The sequence below is a fragment of the Capra hircus genome, chromosome 18 (genome assembly GCF_001704415.2).
Source record: "Capra hircus breed San Clemente chromosome 18, ASM170441v1, whole genome shotgun sequence".
NCBI classification, from domain to species: Eukaryota; Metazoa; Chordata; class Mammalia; order Artiodactyla; family Bovidae; genus Capra; species Capra hircus.
The window spans coordinates 31067876-31091441 of record NC_030825.1 but is presented as its reverse complement, the minus strand read 5'-3'; positions in this window follow the sequence as shown (position 1 = coordinate 31091441).

Here is a 23566-nt window from a genome sequence, read left to right as displayed (position 1 = left end):
AGCATGCTATCTTTAACTATGATTTAGCCAAACTATAATATTGTTGATTGTTTTCAGAGCTCCTATTTCAGGATGAATGTTCATTTCTTCATCTTTGATTTTCATCTATTGACTTTTGTTAGTACTAAAGTATTTTCTGAAACTTTCTGCAAGAAAATAAGAGTCTCGTGTGTGCTTCACAAGGCCATTCAATAGGACTTTTTTTTTCCTAAAATGATTTTTAGAGATAATGGAAGTAACTAGCTATCAATGTTTAGCTGTGTAACAATTTGTATGCTGCTTTTAAAGAAGCACTGAAGATGGCAGAGCCTGGTTTCTCAAGGCCAGAATACAAGGGATCCAATTGTACATTTATTTTATTGAAAATTCAAGTGAATAGTTGAATTTCTACAATTAGAAAATGTCCATGGGTTAAACTGTATCAGGAAGTGTACGATTGAAGTAGATGATAAAATTCTTTCTTATATACTGGTAGGAGGTACAGATTCTGGGATGGGCAAAGATGGAATTCTTATGCAAAACCCCTGGCATTAGGCATTGTGAAGGGGGACATTTTCTTCAGATAATTACTTCATATCAACACACAAATCAATTTATCTTCTTCATTTGGATAAAAATAATAACAAACAAATATTGATATTTTCTTCATCATTTGACTGAAGAGGAAAGTGAAGAAAGTCAAATCTCTTGAAACCCACATAACATTATAATGTTTATTGGGTGTTAATAGTGTATAATTGTGTGTTTTGTAGGATAGGTATTCTCCAATGATACTTATTTATACTTTTCTGTACAACTCTGCAAGAGACAACTTCCATAGAAATGTCATAATGGACAAGCCTTGAGGTCCTGAAATGGACCTTCATTGAGTAACTACTCTCTCTTTGGAAATGCTTTACTTTACTCTATTAAAAACCCTAGCAGGCATAAAGCAATAGGCCACTTGGTAAATAAGTAAATCAAGGCTCAGATAAGTTATTTATTATTTATTTTTGGCTGCACTGGGTCTTTGCTGCCACGAGTGGGCTTTCTCTAGTTGTGGTAAGCGTGGGCTACTCACTAATTGTGGTGTGCAGGCTTCTTATCGTGGTGACTTCCTTCCTTGCAGAGCATGTGCTCTTGCGCTCTCAGGAGTTGCAACTTGAGGGCCCTACAGTACAGAGTCAGTAGTTGTGGCAAATGGGCTTTGTTGCCCCGCAGCATGTGGAATATTCCCAGATCAGAAATCGAGCCAGCGTCCCCTGCATTGTCCGGCAGATTCTTAACCACTGGGCCACCAGGGAAGTCCCCTCCATGCTTTCCTATCTTGCATCATGCGTGTGTAATTGGCTCTGTGTCCTCTCCCACTAGACAGAAGTTTCTCGAGGACAGGAACACGTTTTATTTCTGCACTCTTTTAATCTGCATTCTCTCCGGAACTACCATTCACTGTCGTAATAGAATTACCTGTCCAGGGAAGTGCCTGACATTAGCAGAAAATTATATAGAGTGCCTAGTATAAGGCAGACTCTGTGCTGGGTTTGGGGGCTATAAAGCTGAAGAAGAAGGCATGCTAAGGAAGAATAGGAGAAAGGAAAAGAAAGGATTCTAAATATGGTGCTCAGCAGAGGTGGGGTTATATTCAGGCTGTAAGCTAAAGGGTGAGAACCCAGCTATGAAAAGACTGATGTGCAGAATATTCCCTGCACTGAGAAAATACCAAATTCAAAGGATCTGTGTCTTTAAGCAAAGTTGCTATGTTTAGGCAGCCTGTGAGGCTCTACCAGAGCAAAGGAGTGTGTGTGCCTGCCTGAGTGTATGTGCTTGCACATCTATATATGGTTCTGTGTGTATTTTTCAGTCCTTTTGTTTAAATCCTTGAATCCTACACTCTCTTTTTTTTACCTAAGCTGAATAGCTACTTAAATGGTTGGAGTCTCCTTTTTTACATAAATTTATTTATTTTTAGTTGGAGGACAACTGCTTTACAATATTGTGTTGGTTTCTGCATACATTAACATGAAGCAGCCGTAGGTATACAGACGTTCCCTTCTTCTTGAACCTCCCTTCCACCTCACCCCAGCCCACCCCTCTAGGTTGTCATGGGGCACCAGGTTTGAGCTCCCTGCGTCATACAGCAAATTCCCCCTGGCTATCTATTTTACTATGGTAATGTATATATTTCAATGCTGCTCTCTCAATTTGTTCCACTCTCCTTCCCCCACTGTGTCCACAAGTTGGAGTCTCTTGAAGTCATATTCACTGGTGTCAAGTAAGGAAAACAGGTATTGATCAAGTGTCCCTACAATAAATGGAACATGAAAAGTTGATAAGCTTGCTATAAAGGAAAGAAATGCCATTCTATGAGAGCATGTAATAGTGAAACTTGACCAAGTATCTCCAAAATACTATCACTAACACTAGGTGTTAAAAATTCAGATTCTTGGCTGAGAGCCAGGACAATTTAGACCTGTTAGAGCAATGCCAAAGGTTTGTTATATGTCATCAGAGAATTATTTTATGATTTTAGAAGTTAAACCAATCAAAGCAAACAAAAAACTAGCAGACCTCTGGAATTCATTTCCATTCTAACAGAGAGTGCACATATTTTTAGATAAACTTAAATCCTACAATTGCAAAGGTTAAAGATTCAGATTCTTTTCTCAATATATGAAAGAACAGAAGGGTCTCCCTCCCCACTCCTACTTAAGATCTGTGGTCAGACACCAATTCCATCAATTCCACCACTCTGCTTTTTTCAGTTTTCCTCTGTACTCTTTTTTTTTTTTTTTTTTTTTTGGCCACTGAGAATCTTATAACCCACCTCATTCTTGGTAAGTAAATATCTGACCATCCATCCCCAAGGCTGGTACAAAAGAGATGCGTGTTGACATTTTGATACTGGTCAATAGTTTTACAAAAGATGTCAAGGTATCTCCTCAAAACACTCTATGCCCTAAGCGTCCATTAGATGAAAATGCCAGCTGAATTGTTTCATTCTTCCTAAGCAAAACTATTCAAAAGGTGCAGGGCATCAAAATGGACTACCTGTGAATAGCTGTGAAAAGACAGCAGGAAATATAAGAGGTCAGAAGGAATAAAAGCAAAGTATTCACCATTGCCGTAACCATCAGCATGCCCTCCTGAGCTAACCTTTCTTGAGGTTCTAACCCCACTCTGCCCAGAGAAAGTCCCTGTGCAAATGAAAGATAGCTCTGATCCTGCTGTAGCAATAGAAATATGTCTTTGCGTAAGATCCAGGAGGTAGAGAAATAAGGAATCATAAATTCCACGGGTGCTTATGCCTGCTAACAGAGAAAAATACGGGGGCCTCTGAGTGTTGCAACTGTTTCCATCTGTTCTCTTTATGTGTAACTGATGTAAGAAATTAGTGACTGCCAGAAGTCACTTGGTTTGCAATTACAGTGTTTAATGATATTAGTATAAACTAGGAGAATGAGCTACTCTATTTTAGAATAGAAAGCACAAATGAAGGTGAAATCAACTTTTGAGATACTATATCACTTATGAGATCTTTTGTCATTACCTAAAACAATGGAATATTCTCACTTTACTTGAAAGCAGATGGAAAATCCCTAAGACCTGCTGATCTAAGTTGAAGAAAACTTTCACACAAAATCTCCTCGATTTTCATAGCCAGTCATAGGAATGACTTTATTTGTCTCCTATGGGTCAAATGGCTAAGTGTAATAGAGATTAAAAATCACAAAGCTGGTTCTATTACAAGTTAAACTTTGACACCCTAATGCTTGTTTTGTGTCCAAATGAGATGCCACAATATCTATCCTTGTTTTCAGTCTAACTCTGGTAGGACACACATTTTGAGTTCTGGTTTTCACCAAGCACTGCCAACCAGCGTTACAACCTTCATATTAAGTAGTGCAACCCTGGGACCTCTCTGGCTGTCCAGTAGTTAAGACCTTGATCTTCCAATGCAAGAAGTGTGGGTTTGATCCCTGATAGGAAACGAAGATCCCACATGCTACACAGTGTGGCCAAAAAGTAAAGATTTATAATTGTTCATTTTTTTTAAAAGTAATGCAACCCTGGGTAAGCCATTTCAGAAAATAAGAATCAGAAAAATCATGTGTGGAGTGGGTTTATTAATGTTTGCCCAGAATGGGGCACAGAAATGATGGTGTGGTCAGAAGATGTCTGTAGAGGCTGAGGAGTCTTAGTAAAACAAACCCTTGCAAATATAGATGGTCAAAAAATAGTGAGTCTCTTAAAGAACACATGCAATATAGAATTTTCTTTATCTGTTAGTCAACAATGGAAGAAAAATAAAAATCCACAAGACAACTATTATTTTTCCTGTGGGTGGCAGTGGATATTAGCATAAAATAGATGCATCACAGAGAAGATGGCTATGGGTTGGAATGCCCAGTCTGTCACATCCTAGCTGTAGGACTTACATAAACCCCATAACTTCTCAAAGTCTAAAATTCTCAACTGTAAAAACATAAATAATTCCAATTGCTTCATAATACCACAGTGAGAATGTTATGAATTAACGGATGTGAAGAGTTTGACGTGCAATAGGTGACTAATAAGACCAGTCTGTCTCTTTGAACCATTCATTCAAAGCCTAGATGTACTTTTATTAGAATTTACTGTTTGGAGGGTCAATGGAAATATAATGAAAGCTTTCGCATAAAAATTGTAGACATATACAACTTGCCATGTATTTCTGATGTTTACAGATGACTTGTAATCTATCAATAGGTTCATGCATTGTTCACAGATCCCTGGTGTACACACAATTGATAGACCCCAGGAAGGTGAAAAGCAGGGATGGTGTTTAGGGTGTTCTGCAAATACTTCAGATAATTTGTGTGAAAATTCTTAAAATATCTTATATTAAAATGCTCAACAACAACAACAAAAATACTCAACAAAACATATTTCTTGGAATCTAGTTGTACGGCAGCTATCACTTCTTTTCTGAGATGAACCAGTGCAATGTAAGATTGTAATCAAGAAGCCAGGTGCACATATTTGCAACAAAACATTTTCTCCTGCTGGACTTAGGTTGGTGTTACCAAGTTGTGGTTATTGGCTTACATTCTTGAAGTTAACAATCCCTGCTTTTAAATGCACAGAGCATCTGGAAGTGGTAGAGAGCTTTGAGACCAAAAAACAAGACCTTTGGGAAACTACTACTCTTGAGTCCCTATTCTTAAGCTAATAATGGTGTTTTGTCAGCTTCTTTAGCCATGTTCTCCTCTGAAGCCTCTAGACGTGATAAACATCTTATTGCTTGTGTGCGTGTGTGTGCTTAGTCATGGCCGACTCTTTTGCAACCCCATGGACTGTAGTCTGCCAGACGCCTCTGTCCATGGAATTTTCCAGGCAAGAATACTGGAGTGGGGTACGATTTCCTCCTCCAGGGATCTTCCCAACCCAGGGATCAAACCCACATCTCTTGCATCTCCCAGAATGACGGACAGATTCTTTACCACGGTGCCACCTGGAAAGCCCCTTATTTATCGCATATTGTCCTTATCTCAGACATGTAGTAATGTAAAAATCCCTTATATCATTCGGGTTTTTTTTAGTTGTTATGAAACTAATATTAAAGGGAAAGCAAGTCCATCTTTGTTTTCAACTTAGTTTCACATTTATTTAATGTATAATCATATTAATAGCCATAATTATGGCAGTTTTGCAAAAAGTAATAACTTGGGCATTTATATAGGATCATGTATAACTATTATTTTGAAAAGAATGTTTCCAACTAGATATTTGTCTGAAAGTATTAAAATGATTATTTCAGAGTTTTTAACAAAGCCTTGATATTCCAGTAAATCTCGTAAGTTTTGGCATATAGGCAGGCCTTATTTTACCGCACGTTGCTCTATTATGTTTTACAGATAATCGCATTTTTGTTTGTTTTGCACAAACTGAAGTTTTGTGGCAAATTGGTTTACTGGTACCATGTTTCCAACAGCATTTTCTCACTTCAGATCTTTGTCACGTTTTGGTGATCCTTGCAACATTTCAAATATTTCCTTTATTATATTTGTTATGGAGATCTGTGATTAGTGATCTTCAGTGTTACCACTGCAATTGCTAAAGGCTTGGATAGATGATGGTTAGCATATTTCAGCAATGAAGTATTTTTAAGTTAAGGCGTATATATTGCTTTTTTAGACATAGTTTTTGCATATTCAGTAGACTACAGGATAATGTAAACATAACTTTTATATGCACTGGGAAACCAGACAATTCATGTGACTCGCTTTGTTGTGGTGGTCCGGAACTAAATTTGCAATGTCTCTGAGGTTTGCTTGTACAGTTTTACAATGTCTTTAGTTAAATGGTGGGAAAAAACAACCACAACAAAAGCCCTTGGAAAAGAAAGGCAAGAGTTTAAGTTGATAAAACTGTGAAGACATATTAAATGTACGGAAGAGATATGTAATATACAAATCAATGACATATAATAAAACATTGTCGTTACTCAGAAAGGCTTCCCTCGTGGCTTAGATGGTAAGGAATCTGCCTGTAATGCAGGAGACCTGGGTTCGATCCCCAGGTTGGGAAGATCCCCTGGAGAAGGGAATGGCTACCCACTCCAGTATTGTTGCCTGGAAAACCCCATGAAGCAAAATATAAAAATTGAAATAATTTTGCGGTCAAAGACCTGTTTATTTGATCAGGTTGATTACAGGAAGCTAAGGTGGGCTTGGTTTTGTAGCATCTCTAAGAATTGGTAGTGTATAAAGGTTATAGTATAAAGGTAACAGTATAAAAGTTAGTTGCATATAGAGTGGTGTTTGGATCCCAGAGGCACTTTGAGAGGTCATTTGAGCAGGGTTGCTCCTCACCTAGACTTCTAAGGTAGTGCTAGTGGCAAAGAACCCGCCTACCAATGCTAAGAGACCTGGGTTCAATCCCTGGGTGGAGAAGATCACCTTGAAAAGGGCATGGCAACCCACTCCAGTATTCTTGCCTGGAGAATCCCATGGACTGAGGAGCCTGGAGGGCTATATAGTCCATGGGGTCGTGAAGAGTCACACACTACTGAAGCGACTTGCATGCAAGCTCCTCACAATGATGAAGGTATTGAGTTACAGATCACTGAATGAACAACAGCCAGCTCCTCACTGAAACACTCAGTTTTCTACTGAGAATAAACAAAACTTCTCACTACCTCTTTTGTCTGTCATCCATGTTGAATATGGCAGATTTTTGTCCTGCATTGATCTTTTAAATTACAGATTTAATTTAAATGTGTGTGTGTGTGTGTGTTCTGTGTGGAGGATGCAGAACCATTTGTGGATGGGAGCTGAGTATCCTTTCAGAGGGCATACATATGCTTTCCACAGACATGGTAGCACACAGCTGATGTTAAACCAACACAGGGACTTCTTTGGTGGTCTAGTGGCTTAAACTCTGCACTCTAAATCCTGGGGCCCCGGGACTGATCCCTGCTTGGGGAACTAGATTCCACAAGCTGCAACTAAGACCTGGCACAACCAAACAAATGTTTTTAAAAAACAATACAAAAATCCAAATGTGTGTGCCCTTCCCCTCCTGTGTCCCTGAAAGAAGATGGAGAACTTGATATCTCAGTATATTTCAGAAGTGGGGTTGGGAAGATGGAGATTCCAATTGCTGTGACCAATACCCATTTTCTTCTGCAGCTTCAGCTTCCCCTGCAATTTTCCTCCATTCATTTTTATTTGTGACCGCAACATATATATTGAATATCTATTGTATGCCAGGCCCTTTGCTAAGAACCACAGATTCAGAGATGAGTAAGAGAAAACTTTTGCCCACAAGGAATTGACAGATTTGTACTAGAGAACTTGCAAATAGATTATCAGAGACCAGGATGATAATAGCGCAGATGGAGGCGGGGAAATTGCATTGTGAACTTAAGAAAGAGGCTGAATAACTCAGCTAGGGAGAGAATAGGGTTTGGGAAGACTTCTCATAGAATTTAATTTTTAAGTGCCGGCATTCTCTGGAGACTCCCCTGGAAGAGCCAGCTAACTGTTTCTACTCTGGAAAAACTCATCATCTCCCCTGCGTCTCCACCACTGCTCTATCGGCCACTATAATAGCAGTGGCGTAATAAATACACCAAGTGCCAAGTTGATGCTAGCTTCGACAATGACTAGAGTATCGCAAACAATACAGAACTCCTTCCTAGGGGAGCAAGGGGAGGCTAGAGAGAGCATTCTGGAAGAGATTACATCTGAGTTAAACACTGAAGAATAAGAGCTGGCCAGACAAGGAGAAAAGGAAGTTCAGTTCATTCCAGAAAGATACTTAAGTAGGCATGTTTGTGTCTCTTTGGTTCCAGAAAGTGTGGCCAAATTTCTGTTTCTCTGTAGTGAAATGTTCATTCTGATTCAGCCAGGTTTGCTAAGGATGAAGAAGGGGAAATGCCTCAAAGGAAATAATAATTTTGTTGCTGTTGTTTCTTTGTTTTAAGAGGTGTAACAGGGAAAAAAAAAAAATAGAGTGGATTGAAGAGGATGCCTTCTTTGGGGAAAGGGCAAATAACATATGAGTCCTATGTCTGCCACAAGGGCAAGGTGAGTTTCTATCACTCACAGGGCTTTCAGAGGAAAATGAATGAGAGGAACTTCTGGGTCCCACTCCTGGTAACTAGTTGCACTTAACAAAAATATTTCATTCTCTAATTTACTCCTCTCCCAAGCATACTTTTTCAGTGAATAGGGTCTGAAGACTTCGTTTATATGTCTGTAAACATCCTGAAAAATATACAGAAACTTGGTCAGAAGAAAGATATTGAAGAGAAAGATATTGCTTGGCATAATATGTCAGTTTCATTCTATGCATGGCCCTAAAAGCTGACTTATAACAGGCAAGGAAACAAATGGATTTCTTCACTCTTGCCTAACTTTCATGTACAAGACACATAAATAATGTAAAAAGGTGACTTCTGTGCTGACTTGCTTTCTCTTTCACTCATTTCCCGGTGCCTTTTCAGAATTCTAAGAGCCCCGTCATAGCATCATGAAAAGAAAACCATGTTAATTGCATTCTCAAGATAGGTAAACGCAGATCTGTAATGCCAGCTAGAACCACCCACATAATGCTTACTATAACTGGACAGTATTCTAATGTATTAATTTACTCTCCCTTACAAGTTTATATATTCCATTTTAAAGAGGACTCACAACAAATAAGCTATATAAGTTCACACATCAAGCACAGTGCCATTTGAACTTGAACCCAGGAAACAGTGATGAAGCATCTGTGGTTCTAACCACTAGTCTAAAAAGCACATGACAGAGGAATAAACAGGGTGAGTTTTTTAAATGCTTTTCTTCTTTCCTCCAAATTCAGATGATTGCGGGTTTTTTAAAATTTATTTTTAATTAGAGGGTAATTGCTTTACAATGTTGTGTTGGTTTCTTCTGTACAACACCATGAATCAGCCACAAATATACATATATCCTCTCCCTCTTGAGCCTTCCTCCCCTCCCCTTGTCCCACCCCTTAGTTTATCGCAGAGCCCCAAGCTGAGCTCCCTGCGCTGTGTTGTGGCTTCCCACTGGCTGTCTATTTACACATGGTAGTCAATATATGTCAATGCTTCCCTCTTAATTCATCTCAACTTCTCTTTACCCCTGTGTCCATAAGTCTGTTCTCTACATCTGCATCTCTATTCCTACCCTGCAAAGAGGTTTATCAGTACCATTTTTCTAGATTCCATATATATGCATTAATACACAATATTTGTGTGTGTTTTTTAACTTCACCCTGTATAACAGGATCGAGATTCAGCCACTGTGGGTTGGATAAATAGCTGTTGAACACTCCCCAGTTACCCCACATGGAAAAGAAAGCTGTGTGTGTGTGTGTGTGTGTGTGTGTGTGTGTGTGTGTGTGTGTGAATGTGTGCACATGGGCATATGTGTGTGTGGAATAACCAAGCCCTCCCCACAGCACTGGAGATGCAGGTTCACTGAAAGTAAAAACAGAATTTGTTCAGCGTTACCGCCTTTGATTCCCAGGGCGCATCTATGATGTACACATCGTCATTTCTACTCTGCCAGGAAAGAAACTGAGCCCAAAGTGGCTAGGAGACTTCTCCCAGGTGACAGAATTGCATATGTCTGAGCCAGGATCGGAGTGCAAATGTCAATGCAAAAGAACAGCATTATGAGAGCATTTCACAGCAAGCATCACATTTGCTGGAAAAGGGAATAGGTTCAGGAAAGACTTGCTTGAAAAAAAAAAAAGTGCTTCAAATGAGATCTGAAGAATGAGTAAAATTAACTCAGAATGGAGGGAACAATGCTGCATGGAGAGAAAAGAGTGTGAGCAAACAGAGCCTGACTTGCATGGCAGCAGAGAAAAGGCCAGTTTTCCCCAACAGAGAGAGGCAGGGCTCCCCTTGCGCCTCGGCTGGTAAAGAATCCGCCTGCAATGCGAGAGACCTGGGTTCAATCCCTGGGTTGGGAAGATCCACTGGAGAAGGGAAAGGCTACCCACTCCAGTACTCTGGCCTGGAGAATTCCATGGACTGTATAGTCCATGGGGATGCAAAGAGTTGGACATGACTGAGTGACTTTCACTTTCAGAGAAGCAGGGGGTTGGTGTGGGTCTAGGAGAGATAGGTAGGAACCAGACATTAGGGGTCTTGAAGAATATGACAGAGATGCTAATCTGTATCCTAGGAGGAAAGGGAACCGGCAGCAAGGGTGCAGGAGAGGAAAGGGGGAAGGCTGGGAGGAGCTGCTGGGCTGCTGAGCAGATGTGCTTTTCTGAAAGTTGACTCCAAAGGAAGGACATCTGACACAGTGGATTCATACAGGCCAGTTAGGAAGCTCTTGTAAAAATGCAGCCAAGAGATGATGGACAATTAGAACAGAGCAATGGCAGGCAATGCAAATAGATATATTGGAATTTGTTAGGGAGACTGAGCAGTCCAGGCTAGACTTCCAGCTGGATGGACCTCAGCATCACTCGCTCAGGAGAGAAGCATGGACTAGAGCTACCCACTTCTCAGGAAGTGTGCAACAGAGGAATCCTTAAGGTTCTGAGCATCATGTATTTATTCACATCCAAACATTTTCACATACTTACCAACAGATATTCAAGAAGTGGAAGAGCATGGTGAAAATCTCGTGACCTCCATGCACTGTAATCATATAATGGATATAAAGAGAGATGTTCAGTTTCTAAAGTCTCAACAGCCAATCCACTAACTGCCCTGAAATGAAGATTTAGGCAAACAAAACATGACTTCTCTAACTCCTCTAAAAACTTAGAATTCTTTTTTTCCGTCTTGAACACTTTTTTAGTCTTCTTGAGGCAGAAGAACATGTTAGAGATGCCAGCAACTATACTCACCATACAAAAGCATTCCCTCATTTTAAAGATGAGAATATTGAGGCTCAGGGAGCAGATAACGTAGACCCAAGGCCACGTAGCATCATTTTGCATTACAATTCCACTGAGCTGCCGGGGATCAGGCAGATCAGTGGCAGGTTGTGTGGGAAATGTCTTTTATATTTTCCGTACCATTCATTCCAGGGCCACAGCAACCCTATGAATCACATATAGTATATTCAAACACTGACATGCACTGAGTCACTTTTCCGAATGACTTTTTGTTCCTTATTGGGTATTTGGTAGTTTCAGTAATGCCACGGATATGAGCCAATACCAAGGCCATATATCCCATAACTTACTCAAAACCATTATATTCTGTTTTCCAAACTATGATTGTTTTAGAATTCCTCCTGTTTATTTTTTAAGACTGCTTGAGACAGCGGAGGCTGTCTTTTTTTTTTTTCGTTTTGCTTTTTAAAGTTTTATTGGTGTATAGCTGCTTTACAATCTTGTGTTAATCACTCTACAACAAAGTGAATCACCTGTACATATACATAGCTGTACATATATATCCCCCTCTTTTAGATTTCCTTCCCATCTAGGTCAACACAGAGCACTGAGTAGAGTTCCCTTGCTGTGTAGTAGGTTTTCACTAGTAATGTATTTTATACGTAGTAATGCCTAGATGTCAGCCCCAGTCTTCCAACTCATCCCTCCACCTTTCCGCCCTTGATGTCCGTAGATTTGTTCTCTATGTCTGTGTCTCTACTTCTACTTCACAGTTAGGTTTATCTGTACCATTTCCTCCTGTTCCTTTTAATTGTAAATAATAACCACTGTATTTTATTTAAGATCAAGACTCATGTCATAGGAAAGATTTATTTATTCATTTGTGTGTTTTGTGCATCAATTTCAGTTTAGGAAATTTAACCATTTATGCATGATTAGGAATACAAACTTGCATAGATCATGGATACTGAGTGATCTAGGAACTGCCTCGCACACAGAACTTATGATTTGTCAGCTTCTTGCTTGCACACTAAACTTGAAGTCTATGAAATTAAAGAATAAAACCTGTGCATCAGGAAAATGGGACATTTTATACCATACAACTTTAGAATTTCCTTCAAAGAGTTGGAAAGACAAAACTTGGACAGTCAGATGACAAGACATGCTCTACATCCTTGCAGAGAGAGTTTGGTAAGGAGCATGACACTGATCCAGGTTTGGGATAGCAGTCACACTTTCTGGATTCTAACCCTGGTTATTTATGGCCAAAATGTACAGCTTATGGTAAAATGCTTAAAGCCTCTGAATTGAAGTTTCCTTCCCTATAAAAGGGGAATAATAACTGCACCTACTTTGTAGTGGTATTGTGAGGATTAAATGAATAAATGTAGTGAAGAGTTCAGTATTGTTTCTGGCATAAACGTTAGCTATGCTGAGGCTGATGATGAATATATGCAATTAAAAGTTGGGAAATACTAGAAGGCCTAGTAAATGTTCCACAGACAGGGATAATTTGTGACCGTGCTATTGGAAATTAAGATTTCTTCATATGTCTGTGCCAAGGAAAGCCAGGTTTGTAATGGTATTCTAAATAATGCTTAGACTGCTTCTACAAAGAATATACAATTTCTATTTAAGTAGACAATGTCTTCTCTATGCCTCTGTCTTTAGTTCTGATTTACTGTTGAATTGATTAGCTGCAAAGGCAAAAATATAATTAAATACATGTAAGGAATATATTATACATGTTCACATATACTGTACTATGTGTGTATGTATTTAAACTTTTTTTGTTAGGATCATGAACATGAGGTGATGTTTATCACATTAGGGAAACTGGCATGAGGGAACTTATTTTATACTAGGTACTGTAAAACACTACTTGGAATATTTAGGCAGCAGATCAGTTTAGTGGAGGACTTCCCTGGTGGCTCAGAGATTAAAGCATCTGCCTGCAATGCAGGAGACCTGGGTTCGATCCCTGGGTTGGGAAGATCCTCTGGAGAAGGAAATGGCAACCCACTCCAGTACTCTTGACTGGAAAAATCCCATGGACAGAGGAACATGGTAGGCTACAGTCCATGAGGTCACAAAAAGTCAGACATGACTGAGCAACTTCACTTTCAGTCTAGTGGAAATTACATGGGCTCTGTAACAACAACAACAACAAAGTCAAGCCAAATTTCAGAATTTGTTCTGATTCCTGGGGAATTAGTTAACCCTTGTAACCTTCTGTTACCTCATCTTTAAAAAAAAAAAGATCCTAAATTACAATTTTTGGAATAGATGATCAAATGCTAGGTATTCAAGAGGAGCTTTTGTGTGCGTGTGTGCTTAGTTGCTCCTGACTCTTTGTGACCCCACGGACTGTAGCCTGCCAGGCTCCTCTATCCATGGGATTCTCCAGGTAAGAATACTGGAGTGGGCTGCCATTTCCTTCTCCAGGGGACCTTTCCAACCCAGGGATGGAACTCACATCTCTTGTGCCTCCTGCATTGGCAGGCAGATTCTTTACCAGCAGCATCACACCTGAATGTCAATATCCACCTCTGTGGAGTAAATACACAACATACATGATGTGAAACCACTTGTCTTTGCTTTTCAGCGAACTAGTTAACAGTTCAACTTTAGAACACAGATAAAGTTAAAGATCTCCAAATTGGAAGTCAGGAGCCCGATTTCTTAATTTCGGCTCTGAGCTTTTGTTGGTCCCACGTAACTATCAACCTCATTGGATAGAAAGAACAAGGTTCAAAACTTGCATGCCAAGGCCCAGCTAGAACAGGTATCTTCAAACTCCCTGTGTAACCCTAAGTGAGTTAACATGAACAAAACAGACCTCATCAGCACATCTGTAATAGGAACCAGCGGCCTAAATTATCTTTCAGCACCTTTCCAGCTCTGAAATGGTATGATTACTAACACTTAAATTTTTAAAATACTTAAGAACGGATCTCACCTCACTTTTATCCCCCTGAACACTGATTTTTTTAAAAAATTGGAGTATAATTGCCTTACAAGATTGAGATAGTTTCTGCTGTATAAGAAAGTGAATCAGCTATATGTGTATATATATATATATATCCCCTCTCTCTTGGAATTCCTCGCCATGCCACCCATCTAGGTCCCCACAGATCACTTAGCTGAGCTCTCTGTGATTTTAAAACGGTATCTCCTGTGGATAGTTGAGAGAAGGTAAGAGGGAAGGGACCCCCCTCCACCCTCCCGCTGGTTTCAACCGACACTTGAATTCCAAGTCAGAGGCAGATTTTCCATGAGAAAGAGTTAACTGGCAAGAGCTTATACTAGTTGTGCATCTTCTAAACCAGACTTTTTTTTTTTCCTGTCTTCAATAAAAAAAAAAAAAATGCATGTCCAGTCAATGCTGTCAGTCACCGCCAGATCTGTTTATGGCTCACTGTCCCCTTTACATTTTCAGCATCATGCATTTTAATTAGGAGCACTTACATCCCGAGCGCCCTCTCCACCTGCCACATAGAAATGAGTGTTAGTGTGTCTCAGAAGACAGTTGTCCTGGTTGATAAGAAACAAACAGACCTCAAAAGATAGGCTGATATTCACAGAATGCGTTAAAAGCCCTGAGGATTACAAATGAGGGATTCACTTTTCATGGAGTCGATGCAGACACCTCCATGTCAGTGACTCAGTTTCCCCATACAATACTGTATGATCAGTGTCACCATGAAAGAGTCTTCCTATGTGCCAGTTATACTGTAGATGTGCTATTTTACAGATGTAGGCACTTATGTTTGGAGAAGCCAAGGTGTTTCACCTAATAAATGCTGATTAAAACACAAGTGCCCTTTGTAACTTTGATGGAGTTTCCTCTTTAGAAAATTGTATTTGTTGTTTGGGTGGCACTATTAATAAGTGATTGATTTATTAATAAATTAAATGTAACTTTATTAAATTAATAAATGATGATGAAAATCTCTCTGAAGTAAAAGGAAAAATGAAAGAATGGTGAAAAAAAAAAAAGAACCCAAAGAAAATCACACCATGGAGGAAAAGAAAGGAGGAGGGGAGAAACAAAAGGAAGAAAAAAGAAGAAAAGAAAGAAAGAAAGAATACAGAACCAAAGCCAAAAAAGAGAAAAAGGAAAATATTGCTGGAGAGCTGTGGGCCAAAAGGAAAGTAAGAGAGATGGCACTTCTGTGAAAACACAGAGAGAGGAGTCTAGGGGATTTGCTTATAAGCATGTAAAAGTCTCCTAGGCTTCCCAGGTGGTGCTCATGGTAAAAATCTGACTGCCAATGCAGGAGACATAAGAGACGCGTGTTCAATCCCTTGTTCAGGAAGATCCCCTGCAGGAGGGCATGGCAACCCACTCCAGTATTCTTGCCTGGAGAGTTCCCATGAACAGAGGAGCCTGGCGGGCTTCAGTCCACAGGGTAGTACAGTCAGACACAACCGAAGCAACTTAGCACACACGTACGCCTGTAAAACTCTAACCCTTTCACTTAAGGAGTATATGTTACTGTCTCTTTTGATCAGTATGTCAATGTTTTAACTGTATCATCACTTCCTTCCTTGTGGCTTTTAATAATTGTTCTTGAAACAGAAGTGCTTTTGCAGATATGCTCTTCTCACTTGACTATTTAATCCACCTGAAGCTGTCTGTCTGTCTGTCTGTTGGATGAGGTGTTCGTGGAGATTGAAAGCCAAGAAAGCTCAGAGTGGCACTGACATCTTAGAGCAAATTAACTTACATAATGGCCTTGTCAATCTGCCCTCCCTCCAAATTCAATTTTGTTGATTGAATTTGATCAGTCTCCATTAGGTTTGCTTTCTTTCTCAGCACCATTCAGTTATCCCAGCTTTCCTCAACTCCTACTAAGTGCTAAGCAATGATGAGTGCCATAAAGAATATCAAGAGCATTTCTACCACCCACAAGACATATTCAGATTTTAAGGACTGGAAGAACCAAATGGGTCCAATATGGCAGAGAAGTCAAATTCCACTAGACGCTGGGCCTCAGTATATGCTCATTGTAGCATGTCAGCAAGCAAGCTAAATGACACACAGGGACTTTCCTGGTGGCCCAGTGGTTAATAATCTGCCTGCCAATGCAGAGGACACGGATTTAATCTCTGGTCCAGGAATTAGGGAATTAGGGCTTCCCTAGTCGCTCAAACGGTAAAGCGTCTGCCTGCAACGTGGGAGACCTGGGTTCGATCCCTCGTTTGGGAAGATCCCCTGGAGAAGGAAATGGCAACCCACTCCAGTACTCTTGCCTGGAAAATTCCATGGATGGAGGAGCCTGGTGGGCTACAGTCCATGGGATCGCCAAGGGTCGAACACGACTGAGCGACTTCCCTGTTCACTGTTCCGGGAACTAAGATCCCACATGCCATAGGGCAGCTAAGCCAGTGAGCTGCAGCTATGGAAGCCTGTGTGCCCCAGAGTTCACACTCTTCAACAAGAGAAGCCACTGCCATGAGAAGCCCATGCACCTAAACTACAGAGTAGCCCCCACTCACTGCAACCAGAAAAAGCTGAAGTGCTGCAGTGAAGACCCAGCACAACCACAAATAAATAAATATTAAACAAACAAATAACCTTAAGAACTAGATATCTGCATTCCACCCACACTTATGTGTTGTTTATATGTGGTACATTTGTTGATAGTGTTAGTTGCTCAGTCATGTCTGACTGTTTGTGACCCCATGGCTAGGGCCTGCCGGGCTCCTCTGTCCATGGAATTCTCCAGGCAAGAAGTGGGTTGCCATTCCCTTCTCCAGGGTACCTTCCCAACCCCAGGATCAAACCCAGATCTCCTGCATTGCAGGGATATTCTTCACCATGTGAGCCACCAGGGAAGCCCAATATTCACATGTTGAAATCTAGATTCCCAATGTGATATTATTCATAGATATAGACTTTGAGAAGTCATAGATGAGGTATTAAAGTAGTGCCCTCGTGATGGGATGACTGTCTTTATACAAAGAAGAAGAGACTTAAGAGCACCCCTCACACACATACACACACACACACACACACACACACACACACACACACACACACACACACCTGTATCCATAAAAGGCCACAGGAGCACACAGTGAAATAGGAGCCATATGCAAGCCAAGAAGAGAACTCTCATCAAAAAATGAAGCTTCCAGCACCTTGATCTCAGGCTTCTCACCTTGCAGAACTGTGAGAAATCAATGATTATATTTTAAGCCACCCAGCCTATGGTATTTTGTTTTAGTGGCTTAAGCCTGGACAACAAGTAATATTAGGCAAAAAGGTAGGTGGGAATAAAATAGCCAGGGAGCCAGAATGTAAGCAAGATTTTCTAAGTGCCAAAGATCTATACGACTTTAGCTTGGGGTGGTGATTCCTCTTGAGTTGAGAGAATCAAGGAAACTTCACTGAGGAAGTGAACTGGCAGGATTCTGAAATGTGAGCCTGATGAAAAAGACCATCTCCAGCCAAAGGAAGCATGTAAGCTTTTTCAGCAAAGGATCTTAATTGAATTGTCCAATTCTGAATGAATTTTCATGTCTGGCTTAAGTGCAACCCTGAGATAAATCTTAAAAATGAGTTCATGCTCAGCCATGATCAATTAAATATGTCTGCCATGGTTATAGGATTGAAGAGGTCTCTATGTAAACTGCCATATTCAAAGCCTTCAAAGAATTTAGTGAGCCAAAGCACGAAGTTTGCTGTTGGTTGAAGAGGTTTTACACAGGACGTAAAAGAAATTGGTTAGCAAAGCAAACGGGGGGCAGATAAAAAGGGCCGTGGATGTCAGGGTGAAGAAATTTCGTTCTGTGAGAAAAACATACACTTATGTATTTAATACTCACTGTGTGTGCGTGTGTGTGTGTGTGTGAGCCACTCAGTCGCGTCTGACTGTTTGCGACTCCATGGACTGTAGCCCACCAGGTTCCTCTGTCCATGGGATTCTCCAGGCAAGAATACTGGAGTGGGTTGCCATTCTCTTCTCTAGGGGATCTTCCCAAGCCAGGGATCAAACCCAGGTCTCCTGCACTGCAGGCAGTTTCTTTATGCCCTGAACGGCCAGGAAAGCCCAATACTCACTATGTGAAAATCTAGTGAGACTAATTTCATGGGACTTAAGCCCACAGTTGTTCCATCTGTACATGTCTCTCTGTCCTTTCTCATTTCCTAAATATTAACAACTCTTCAATGCACTTTATCTTCTCTACTACAAATAGCTTTGTGTGTAGCCCTTTGTTACATAAGGTGAAATGTAATACACATGACACATAATGTAAATAACGTGTCCCTGGTTTCCCAGATGTTTTCATAGATGTGTTAGGACAGGCATCAGATATCTGTAAGATACTGCAGCATGCCCTAAGTAAATAGTCATGGTCGACAGATTTTGGAGGGCCAGAAACAGCAAAGGCTTTTTACAAGAGCTGCCGTGTCATCTAGGTGGATCTTGGTGGTTAAACAAGATTTCTGTGTGTATAAGCTGCAAGGGAGAGTGAAGAGAAAATTCTGGACTAAGGAAGTGAGCAATCGTTTTGAGAAAGAGAAGCAATGGTGCTGCTATGTGCCTGCCTGATAGGATCCGGTCACAAGTTACAGTTGAATTGTAACCTTGCAGTTATACTTAGAACCCATGGATGTCTCTGATCCCCATCACATTTGGTAACCAGTTATAAGTACCTGCTATTTGCTACGGACTAAAGTGTGTATGTGTGTGCTAAGTCGCTCAGGCATGTCCGACTCTGGAACCTCTTGGCCTGTAGCCTGCCAGTCTCCTCTGTTCATGAAATTTCCAGGCAAGAATACTGGAGCAGTTTGCCATTTCCCACTCTAGAGGCTCTTTCTGACCCAAAGATTAAACCTGCATCTCCAGCACCTCCTACACTGGCAGGTGGGTTCCTTACCACTAGTGGCACCTGGAAGCACTAAAGCAGGCCCTGTTAAAGCAGAGTATCCCACTCCTGGGCATATACCCAGAGAAAACCACAATTCAAAAAGATAAATGAACCCCAACGTTCATCGCAGCACTGTTTATAATAGCTAACACACGGAGGCAATGGAAATGTCCATCAGCAGAGAAATGGATAAAGAAAAGGTGGTGTGTGTGTGTGTATGCACAATGGAATATAACTCAGCCATAAAAATGAATAAATTGTGCCATTTACAGAGACGTAGATGGACCTAGAAACTGTCATACAAAGTGAAATAAGTCAGAAAGAGAAAAACCAATATCATATAGCTTATATGCGGAATCTAGAAAAATGATACAGGTGAACTTATTTGACAAAGCAGAAATAGAGACACAGATGTAGAAAGCAAACATACGGATACCAAGTTTGGGGATGGGATAAATTTGGAGATTGCGATTGACATACTAGTTATTTTACACTATGTGTAAAATAGATAACTAATGAGAACCTAATGTGTAGCTCAGGGAACTCTACCAAATGCTCTGTAATGACCTAAATGGGAAGAAAATCCAAAAGAGAGGGAATATATGTATACATATAGCTGATCCACTTGGCTGCACAACGGAAAATAACACAACATTATAAAGCAAATATATTCCAGTAAAATTAATTTTAAAAACATAGTAAAAGTAATAATAATTTGTAAATTTCAGAGCACCTATCCTGGAGTGTATAACTCCAAAAAGGAAATTCATTATATAAAGGCAGAGAGATACCAAGTCCAAAATGTACAGCCAAATAAAAAGCATATTTTCACAATGTTTTCACTGATATTTTCTTTCCTGGGCCACTGTGGTATGATATAATGGCTAAGGATAGGATCTCTGAAGCTGCACTAGCTGTGTGATCACGAGCAATTTACTTTACCCCTTCTGTACCCCACACTTCTGATCTGTGAAATAAGAACAATAAAGTTACCTATGTCATATGGCTTTATAAGAAGTTAGTGAGTGAAAAGCCTTTAGAAGAGTGCTATTTTACGTTTGCTATTGTTTGGATTATATTGCAATTCTCTTTTTAAAGTAATTTTATTTATTTGTTTATTCTTGGCTGTGCTGGGTCTTCGCTGTTGAGCCAGCTTTTCTCTAGTTGCAAAGAGCTGGGGCTGCCTCGAGTTGAAGTGCTCGAGCTTCTTAGCACTGTGGCTTCGCACCGTGGAGCACAGGCTCTAGGGCCCACGGGCTTCGGTAGTCGCAGCACACGGCCTCAGGAGTGGCTCCCAGGCTCTAAAGCACAGGCTTAGTAGCTGTGGCACACAGGCTTAGCCTCTCTGCACGTGGAATCTTCCTGGATCAGGGATTGAACCAGTGTCTGCTGCACTCGCAGGCAGATTCTTTACCACTGGCCCACCAGGATAGCCCCCTGCAATGGCTTCTTAACTAGTACTCCCATTGCCTGTTATCCAGTCTATACTCACACAAGTTCCAGGGCTCTATTCTGCAGGGCTATCACAGAGATGATGTATCTACACCCCACTGGATATTTTTCAACATGAGATAGGCTTGGCAGGTTAATGCCCAAGTTTCTCAGTCTAATAGATAGGGCCCCGTGAACTGGTCCATTTAACTTTCTGAACACAGGAGCCATGATTCTCACCTTGTATTCTCCTATGTGGCCTATGCTCCATCTATGCCTGACTCCTTCCCATCAGGGTTAAGTGACTCCCAAGGTGAGAAGTTTACCAGGACATTTCCAAGGGTACTCCCTGACTCCTAAGCCGTCACTGTTTCCATCCATCCATTTTGCTGCAGCTCTTGAGAGCTGTCCTTGTACTGAGCTCATATATTCACATCATCTCTGCCACTTGACTGAGCTTTTGAGGGCATCTTGTCTCATTCATCTCTGAATTATCTGCACCTGGTACTGAGTAGGGTAACAGCATGAGAATAATCACACGCTTGATGAAACTAGGTGGTCATGTACATTTAGTCATTCATGTACTTGCTTTTACATTAACAAGACACCAACTTCTAGGGGGTTAATCAAACCAACTAAATACAACTCCTGCTAAGCACTCACGTAATGCCTTAGCTCTTAATGAGGAATGCTCACGATGGAATTTTTAAAGGAAATGGCAAGTCAGACGAGGATGTCTGCTGATCAGGAAGATTTTAGCCCCCACACATAGAGTGTGGGCTTTCGCCTCTCTATTTGTAAAATCATTATGGAAAATGACAGATAAGATGTTAGAGTCAAAATTTCAAGTGAAATAGGAAGAGTTCGATTGCTGTTTCTTGCTTTTGATCTCACACGTTAGCATAAAGATCATAACACTCTGTGTGTGTATGTTAACACAGTTTTGTCACATATACTTCATATTAATAGATTTTTACAACAACCCAGTGAGAAAGATGAGGCACAGTTTATTTCCCTCAAATTGCTGATGAAGAGCCCAAGGTTCAGGGAGGTTAAACAAGGGGTAGTGGAGGCGGTAAGTGCAGGGGGAAAAAAAAAAACAACAAAAAAACCAACATGTGAAAGCTCCGTATAGATATCAAAGTGACATTGACAAAAGACCACTAGAATAAATTAGCATTCCCACCTTGACTGACTCAGTTGACAGGGACAAACTCACAGGTAGGTAGAAAAGAGAACAGGAGGGTCATGTTATAAGATATCAAGAAATGACTACCGCAAAAGACAAATACATCAAAACAACCGTAGAACAATACAGGCGTACCCCAGAGTTATGCAAGTTGGGTTTCAGACCACCTCAATAAAATGCATATCACAGTAAAACAAGTCACATGATTTTTTTTATTCCCTAATGTATATTAAAGTTATGTTTACACTATACTATATTCTGTGCACCATAATACCATTACTTCTGAAAAAAAATGCATATCCCTTAATTTAGAAATACTTTATTGTCAAAAAAACCCCACAGTGCAGTTGATGCAAACTTTCAATTTCTTTCTTTCTTTTTTTTAGAAGGGCTACACTGTGCAGCATGTGGGATCTTAGCTCTGCAAATAGGGATCAAACCCACATTCCCTGCATTGGAAGCTTGGAATTGTAATTATAAGACTATCAGGGAAGTCCCACAAACCTTCGATTTTTAAAAAATGCAGCATCTGAAATGCACATAAAGTGAAGTACAATCCAATGAGGTATGCCTATACTATTTTACTTCTTAAAAGCCCTGCACTTCATAAGTAATAAGGCCCAGAACGTGTCCCAGATTTCCTGACTCCAAACTTGTGAAATCCTAAAATGATTTCTAGACTTCACATCTGGCCCTGAAAAGAGATGCGTGGTTTAAACATCCCCATAGGCGTTCCCAAAATACCAAGGACTTGGGCATAGGATGTAAGCTCAAGGATCAAAGGGCACCAGACGTGTTTAGCATTTATTTTCTTTTCTACTTTCCCAGTTTCTCTTTTTTCCTCTTTTTGTCTCTCCACTTTTCTTTGTAAATTTTTTTTCCCCTCTCACACAGTGGAGTGCTAGTCAGTAATTCAAACAAAAGGAAAACATAAATGGTACTTCAGTATTAAGTCCTGGGGGACTTGAGTGATTTATATTCTCTTTTTTCTGCAATATTTGCTGTAAAGCTACTGAAGATAATATTTAGAGGAAGTGGATATTCTGCCACAATTTCACCTCTTAATCCTTAGAGCATTTCCTTGATATCTATCAGCAGTTCATAAAGACTTTAACACTTTATGAGCAATATATTGACTTTCCTTTACAATGGCAAGGAAAAAAATAAAAATAAACTCTCATTGAAGAAGTTTAAAGTGTCTCCCTAAATGAAATTGGGTGATAAACCAAATAAAATAGGCACCAAAAAATGGAAGGTTTTCGTTTGTTTTCACTCACTCTGCTCCAAATCTGTATGCGGGGAAGATTTATTTGATTTATTTAGTTGAATCTTTCCAGACAAAAAGAAAATACAGTGTGATTTTCATCAACCCATGTCAAGGATGTTAACTGAAGATGATGATTATTTTTTCCAAATATCAGTGGGGGAAGCCGGGACAGAGACAATCATTCAATACAGTTTGCACCTGGAGACTGAAAGCATTTCTGCAAAGTCCACTGGAATAGGTTATACTTTCTCAATTCTTTGTAACTCCCAGACTTGACATTTATATTTTTAATAATTGATTTTATAGGAAATCAAAATAGAGAAATTTGGAACATTTGGTATTGAGTAAAAACTCAGGAATAACACTTTAAAGTATGCATATTTCCAAGTTTAAGGGGACTTGATAATAGTACTTTGAAAGGACGCTAATATAATGTATATGTTTTTTTGACCCAAGCTGAAGTCATT